This window comes from Hevea brasiliensis, chromosome 4, assembly GCF_030052815.1.
Source record: "Hevea brasiliensis isolate MT/VB/25A 57/8 chromosome 4, ASM3005281v1, whole genome shotgun sequence".
Lineage (NCBI taxonomy): Eukaryota > Viridiplantae > Streptophyta > Magnoliopsida > Malpighiales > Euphorbiaceae > Hevea > Hevea brasiliensis.
Genome location: NC_079496.1, coordinates 101,951,297 through 101,959,781, shown reverse-complemented (window position 1 = coordinate 101,959,781; position 8,485 = coordinate 101,951,297). Strand labels below are relative to the sequence as shown.

The following is an 8,485-nucleotide window of genomic DNA, read 5'->3' as shown; positions in this document are numbered from 1 at the left end:
AGCTCAGAGCAAAAGAAGAAGAGGTGGTGATAAGGGAGGCCGGTGCTTATGTGAACGCTCATAGGGATCTTTCTCTTGGATGGTAGATCTGGCTCCCCAGGACGAAGGTGAGGATAGTGAGGAGGAGGGTGAGGGTGAGAGAGGAAGCGATCAAAATGTAGATCAGGCTGGGGGTGATCCTCCAGCAGAATGACTTGTACAAATTTCAAATGAAATGAAGTTTCCCCTTTTGTTTAATGAATGGGTGTGATCGAAAAATCTCTAATTTGCATAAGCACTTGATTGTCTGAGCATATTAAAACAACAACTGAAAGTGATTATTGATCTAAGTGTAAGATGTCGGAAAACACAATAAGCATGAGATCGGCAGGGAACCAACGCTAAACGGGACTTGATTAAAATTGGAAATTTGACTTGAACACTTAAGATCGGGATCATCATTAAACCAGATTAGAACTTTAACTTTATCAAACGATTATTTCCAAACTTTTTAAAAGGGAGATTGGCAATAAGACTGGCGATATGAAAACCTGACGTTGGTTTGGTTTCGTCAAATAAGAGATCAAAAATGTGATTGACTTGGCCAAAGAACTCGGTAATTGATTTGAGAGACCGGTGAGGCTTTAACTGATGGGGACTTAGTATGGATTCTGTTCTTTTTGAAGAGGGATCAGAAATGTGGTTGTTTGGCAAGGAGAGATCGGAAATGTGATTGAACGACATGTGGATTTGGTCTTGGAGATCGATTTCTAAGTCTTTTGATTTCAGGGATCGACCAAAATATGGTGTCGATAAGATTCACACTAATTAGCTCATAGGGCAAGAGATAGCTTGTGACGGCCTTGCTAACTGCCAAGAATAGGAGTGGGGAACTGTCGAACTATTACATTCTCCCCCACCTAATCCCGCAAACGCCCTCGTTTGCATGCATTCACGTCGCTTCCCTACGCAACTTGTCACACTCCCTCGCACATAGGAGCCCACACACCATTTGTTGCACTCGCCCAACGCAAACACTTAAGCAACATGTTGGCCACCAGTTTGCTAATGCACTTGCCCGCTTTCGCACCCAGACATCCTCCAAAATGCCTTGCCAAGATTCATCATATTACTCGCCAGACACATACAAGCTGTATGACAAGCCCCACTTGTCCCTCGGATTGACCCCTTTCTTATCCGATGTGGGATTGAGAAACCCTTGTTTACCTCTGTCCCATTGAGGCCTGACACTCTCCCCGACCCGATTCCAGCAACTCCCTTATCGCTATTGGCACCTTGCCTACCCCGGTCTCATTAGGGCACTTGCGTGATTCGGATCATCTGGGGCCTGCTCTAATATCACTTTGTCATGGGATAGGAGTTTTAGCCCTATGAGACACCTAGGTGCCCCTTGGCCAGGGTTCCTAGGTCAACCTTTCTCCCTATCTGGCAAGCTCGCATAAGCCCAAATATTAAGCATCTTTGAGATTTCTCGCACGTACCTGTACATATTTACACTAGTTAGCTCCATAGGGCAAGAGATAGCTTGTGACAACCTTGCTAACTGTCAAGAATAGGAGTGGGGAACTGCTGAACTGTTACATTCTCCCCCACCCAATCCCACAAATGCCCTCATTTGCGTGCATTCACGTCGCTTCCCTGCGCAAGTTGTCACACTCCTTCACACATAGGAGCCCACATACCATTTGTTGCACTCCCCCAATGTAAACACTTAAGCAACATGTTGGCCACTAGTTTGCCAATGCACTTGCCCACTTTTACACACAGACATCCTCCAAAATGCCTTGCCAATATTCATCATATTACTCACCAGACACATACAAGCTGCATGACAGGTCGCACTTGTCTCTCGGATTGACCCCTTTCTTATCCGATGTGGGATTGAGAAACTCTTGTCTACCTCTGTCCCATTGAGGCCTGACACTCTCCCCCACCCGATTCCAACAACTCTCTTTTCGCTATCGGCACCCTGCCTACCTCGATCTCATTGGGGCACTTAACGTGATTTGGATCATCTGGGGCCTGCTTTGATACCACTTTGTCACGGGACGGGAGTTCTAGCCCCGTGCGGCACCTAGGTCCCCCTTGGCCAGGGTCCCTATGTCAGCCTTTCTCCCTATCTAGCAAGCTTGCATAAGGCCAAATATTAAGCATCTTCGAGGTTTCTCGCACATACCTGTATAGATTCACATTAGTTAGCTCCATGGGGCAAGAGATAGGTTGTGACAGCCTTGCTAACTGCCAAGAATAGGAGTGGGGAACTGTCCAGCTGCAAAGATTGCAAAGTTGAGGGTTGAACTCAACACATTTAGGCAAAAGGAAGGTGAATCACTCTATGACGCATGGGAGAGATATAAAGACCTACAGAGAGAATGTCCACACCATGACATAAAAGATTGGCTTTTAGTTTAGAATTTCTATAATGGGCTACTGCCCTCTACAAGGAGCATAATAGATTCAACTGCAGAAGGTGACCTAATGGAGAAAACAGTAGAACAAGCACTTGAACTTCTAGAAAGGGTCGCTTATCACAACTACGAGTGGTCAAATGAAAGGGAAAACACAAGAAGAACAGCAGGGATCCTAGAAGTGGATGCCCTAAGCATGATAAATGCTCAGTTTGACCAGCTCACAAAAAGGTTTGATAGAATACAAGCCAATGCCGTAGGGATGAACAATCAACACTGCAACAACTGTGGAGGAGGGTGTATGACTTCAAAATGCAACAATTACAATGAACCCTCTATGGAACAACTGAACTATGTGAATAATAGAGGAAACTTCAACCAGAGACAGCTCAACAATCCATACTCAAATACCTATAACCCTGGATGGAGAAACCACCCTTACTTCTCATGGTCCAACCTGTAGAATTAGGCCTTGAACAAACAGTAAGGGTACAGACCACCAGCACCTCCATGAGTCTAGAATAGAGGACAAAACTTTGCACAGCCATTGCCACCTCTTCAACCTCAATAGCCTGAACCAAAGTTAACTATGGAATCCATGATGGAGGGCTTCCTAGTAGCCCAACAACAGCAAAATGAAATGATAAAGCAGTTATCTTCCAGAATGGACCAACTAGCCACACACAATAAGATGCTTGAAAACTAAATTGGCAGCAGGTAAGTTCTTCAAGCAAGGCTACTAGTAAATTGCTAAGTCAATTAGAAATGAACCCCAAAGAGCACTATAAGGCAATTACCTTGAGGAGCGGCAGAACATTAGAAAAACAACCATCAGAGGGAAAATCAACTGAACAAACCCCTGATGAACCTGAAAACCAAATAGAGGAGAAAGAAGAAGAAGCTAAAAAGGAGTAGGAGGAGGAAATCAAGAAGAAGAAAAAGCTATCAGAGCCATATCAGCCCCCTCTACCTTTTCCCCAGATATTCCAGAAAGCTAAACTGGATAAGCAGTTTGAAAAGTTTTTAGAAGTTTTGAAGAAACTCTACATCAACATTCGCTTTACAGAAGCATTATCTCAGATGCCATCTTACACTAAGTTCCTTAAAGAAATTCTTTTGAAGAAAAGAAAGCTAGAAGACTATGAGACTGTTGCTCTTACAGAGGAATGCAGCGCCATACTGCAAAACAAGCTACCACCAAAGCTGAAGGATCTAGGAAGCTTCTCCATACCTTGCTTATTGGCAAAATGACTATAGATAAGGCACTCTGTGACCTAGGTGCAAGTGTAAGTCTGATGCCTCTATTAATATGTAAGAAGCTGGATGTAGGAGAGCTTAAATCTATAACAATTTCACTATAACTGGCTGACTGGTTTGTAAAGTACCCTGTGGGCTTCCTAGAGAACATCCCTACTAAAGTGGGAATGTTCTTCATCCCAGTTGATTTTGTTGTTTTGGAAATGGAGGAAGACGTCCAAATTCCTATCATCATGGGAAGAGCTTTCTTGGCATCTGCCGAAGCTATCTTAGATGTTAAGAAAGGGCAGTTAACTCTCAAGGTAGGAGATGAAGAAGTGGAATTCAACCTATTCAGAATGATGAAGCACAAACTTGAACCTGATGAATGCTTAAAGGTTGATATAGTTGACAAGATAGCTGAAGAGGAATTCCATAAAGCACATCCTAAAGATCCTCTTGAAGCATGCATAGTGCACAGTCACACAGCAGATAATGAGGACACAGAAATTGTAGCTTGTGCACAATCTTTAATAGCCAATCCACCCCTACCCTCAGCTCAAGCTTTCAAGGTGGAAAAGCTAAAAGAAGAACAACCCAAGATCAAGCGACAGAAAGACACCAGAGCTATAGAAGCATGGAATGAAACCTCAGGCACCTTCAAGGTCAACAGTCAAAGATTGAAGCCATACTTCCCAGGGGATAGAATTGAAGATGGATTCACCCAATCCTACAGCACCCCTCCACCTCCACAATGAAGCTGAAGAATAGTCCAGCTAATGACTATAAACAAACGCTCTTTGGGAGGCAACCGAAACACTTTTGTAACCTTTCTTTTTATTTTCATTTACTTCACTTTATGTTCTTTAATTTTTGAAGGTACCCCAATTCATAATTCTGCAAAAGCAAGGAACTGAAGGCAAGGGAAGAGGAATCGTCAAGTCAAAATCACATAAGAGGAGATTGCACAAAACTGGGGAAGTAACTATGTTGCTAATACTTGCATTCATCTCATTCATATGGATAGAAATACCCTAGCATGAATCAAGTACATAAAAGAAAGAATCAGAAAGGAAGAAATTTACACGGGCCATGTAAAAATTTTACACACCCCGTGTAACATTCTGGAGCCCTGGAACTACACTTGTATAAGCTCCAGAAACTTACACTAGTTTGCCTCGTGTAACGTTACACTCCCCGTGCTTTAGAAAAGGAGAGAAAAATTTTGAGTTTAAGGAAGATAGAGAGTTACAGGGTCCCCTAATAAATTTACACAGGCCGTGTAACTTAAATGTCAATAAAAGTTACGAACAAAAAGTTACACAGGTCTTGGAACATATTTACATGGGCCGTGTAACTTAGCAAAAAATGAAATTTCTGGATAGAAAATTACACGAGTCCTTGGACCGAGACCCGTATAGTGATACACGCCCGGTGTATCATGTCGCAGACGCGATACCTAGGGTGCGAAAAGTGCGAAACGAAGGGTCAAAATGACCCTTTAAATTCCCCTCTCACCCTTAAACTCCCTCCCATTCAAAGACTCTTCCTCTCCATGCATCCTTCTCTTTAAAAGCCTCTCAAATCTCCTCTCCCCTCATAAAACCCTAGCCTTTCCTCCTCTCAAAAGCTCTAATGGCGCCTGCAAAATGCCCTGCAAGGAGAATGGGCTCTTCCTCAAGGCAAGGAGGAGATTCCTCACACTCACCTCCTTAGCCATCACCCCAGTGCCTGAGAACAAGGCAAGCCCCACCTTCACCACCTCAACCTCAACCACAACCGGCACCTCAACCATAACCAACCCCCTCAATCGCAACCTCCACAGCCAGTACAACTCGAGTTCTCCATCGCTTGGACATTCTGTGATTCCACCCATCGAGACTTATGTGCACGGCTTAACAATAGGAGGATTATCTCCACCAAATACCTGAATTTTGGGTTATTGGAATAACTTGGCCTATGCAAGGAAGTTGATGGGCTGCTAGATAGCATTGGGCTAGATTCGCTCAACTCCAATTCCCTGCCTACCAGGACACCACACTGGAGTTCCTTGGGAGCTTCAAGGCCAACTTATGGCCCACTAATAGAGAAGACAGGGGGAGGATTGAATTCCAATTACTTGATATTGATCGAATGATGAACATAGATGAGTTCAATGTGGTGTTCGGCTTTGACAGCACTGGGTTCCAAGAGATCCCTCAAATAGAATGATCTACAACAGTGTGGACTTCTGGAGCTCCATAGCACTGAACACCGACGTTTATAACTCTAGCAAATCCAAATCCTCTGGCATCACTAGCCTCGCTTTACGGTATATGCACAGACTTGCCACCCATACAATCACGAGTCATGGCGACAGCTTGGGAGTGGTGAATGCTAATGAGCTATTCTTTCTGTGGTGCATGGTCACCGAGCAGCGTTGCAGCACTAAATTCTTCTTGTGCAACCACCTTCGCTGCCTATCTCACTAGTCGACAGGGCATATAGTGCTTGGTGGTCTCATCACAGCCATCACACTTCATTTTGGATTCGTCCCGGGGCATCGCAGGCTACGCTCTATCCCTAGCATCGCCAAAATTGACCAAACCATCTGCATATCCATGGGGATATGTAAGAAGATTGGCAACACATGTTTCCTGGTCGACACCGAAGGGAATGTTATCCCTAGGCGAGAAGAAGCCCAAGAGCATCACAGGCACAGGAGGAAGCCCAAGAGCCACTCCACCACGAGTCCCTCGCTCAAGTGCCTCCCTACACGCCACCATCGACAGACCCTGTCCTTGCATACTTTTAGTGCATGGAGACCACCCTCAACAACAAGATGCAAGCGCTTGAAGACAGCCTCCAAGAAGCCTACAACAAGCTTGATATCATAATGGAGAGGTTGGATGGAGAGGGACCATCATCACCATCTGAGACCTTCTAGAGTTAGGACTTTAGGATAGGTTTTTTCATGTAAAATTTATATGCCTTAGTCCTAAACTATGCTTATAAGTCTCTATTACTTGCTTTTTGTCCAAACTTTTAGTTCTTAATACATAATATGCTTTTCCATAATTTTTGTCCTATATCTTAATTTTGCATATTATGTTGCCATTGAGGATAATGTCAGTTTTGATTTTGGGGGTACAGATGCATTTCATGCACTGCATCCATCACATTTCATTACATTATTTAATTATATCCATATTATACTTGTGTATCAAAATTTCAGAAAATTTTGCAAAATTTTTACTTTTTGAAACAGTTTTTAACTTAGAATTATAACCATGAATATTAATAAGCTAATAATTGGACTCCATGGAATTGAGGAATGAACATATCTGGATAGGCAAAAAGGGATTTAATTTGTTGTTTGTGAAAGACTTAATCACCTTAGTGGAGCTAGACTAGTTAATCCCCTTCATAGCTATTAATTTGTTACATTAAACCTGCAAAGTTAGGAGAAAATTTTTATAATACAAACAAACCTAAAAATGCCTCACCAGCTCTAGAATATGTCTCTTGAACCTATCGAGGCAAAATCCTAGCATATGCTCAATAGAGAGATGATTAAGGCATTCTTTGATATAGCCACACTAAGCCTTAGCCATCCCTAATTAAATTATATACCCCTTGCAACTAACTTAAGCCTATACTTTTACTCGGATAATTTTTCTTGCTTACACACAAATATTTACCTAGCCCCTAGCCTAAACACTCACCTCACCCCTTTTTAGGAAGTCTAGTGTATGAAGGATAGGTATATCAAGTGTAAAAAAAACATGAGGAGAAGATGTGAAGACCAAAAAGAGTGCAAGTGTACAATTAAAATCAGGAAAAATTTGTCCTTCCAACCCAACAAAAGCAATGAGTTTGGGGGAGAAGACAAAAGGGACATAAGATAATAAAAAAATAAAAAAAATAAAAAAGTCCCAAAATAGATATCATGACAATATGCTTGGCACTATAAAGAACGTTTCTTCCCCATGCAAAATCGACAAAGGAAACTTGGTATACTTAGAACTTTGTGCATGAAAGGCTATCTTCATATTTGCGTTTCTTAAAACCCTTCATTGGTAACCAAATCATCATCCCTTAACCCCATTACAACCTTTCTAAAGACCCTTTGATCTTTTAAAAGTGTGTGCTACATTAGTGGAGATAGGAAATTGAGATGTGCTTATGGGGTTGGAACTAAATCAAACTCAGTAATTTCTATAACAGAGGCAAAATTGAGGAGAGTAAGTGTTTCTTAAAGCTATCCTGCTAAAACAGGTTATTTGTGACCTATTAATAGCCTTGCATAGAGGAGCAATTAGTTAAAACACAATGAAAGGGGGTGAAGCTTTAAACAGGCAGTTATCGAAACCCTTATGCCTTGAAAGAGGGTAATTGGTATGAAGGATTGAAGGAGTTCAATTATGTACATATTGAATTTATGGTTGTGTTTCTAAGTTATCCCCTAAAAAGTGTTCTAAAAAGGTTTTAGTTTGCTTGAGGGCAAGCAAAAGTTTGAGTTTGGGGGTATTTGATACACTTGTATTATATAGATATTTTTAAGCACATTTGTACAATATTCCATGGCATTTAGATAGGAAATTTCATGCATAATCTCTAAATTCATTAACATTTGTAAATTTCATCACTCTGCACTGAATTCTATGTTTTCTGCATATTTCTAGGTGTTTTGAAGAAGTTCCAAAGCATAGGAGCAAAGAAGGAAGCTCAGAAAGGCTCCAGGAAAGAAGATTGTTGCTGATACTTAGTACATGGGTCGTGTGAATACACCAGAGACCCGTGTAACTTGCTGCCGGGAGAAAGCCAAAGAACCAAAGAAGAAACACAATACATGGGCCGTG

General features: G+C 42.1%; 1 non-coding gene across 1 annotated transcript; it reads right to left on the bottom strand.

The window, feature by feature from the left end:
• Window positions 1–2,283: 2,283 nt before the first annotated feature.
• LOC131179614 (small nucleolar RNA R71) lies at window positions 2,284–2,390 on the bottom strand. The gene has a single exon (XR_009148505.1). It is a non-coding gene; the product is annotated as a small nucleolar RNA R71 (small nucleolar RNA).
• Between the last annotated feature and the right edge of the window lie 6,095 nt (window positions 2,391–8,485).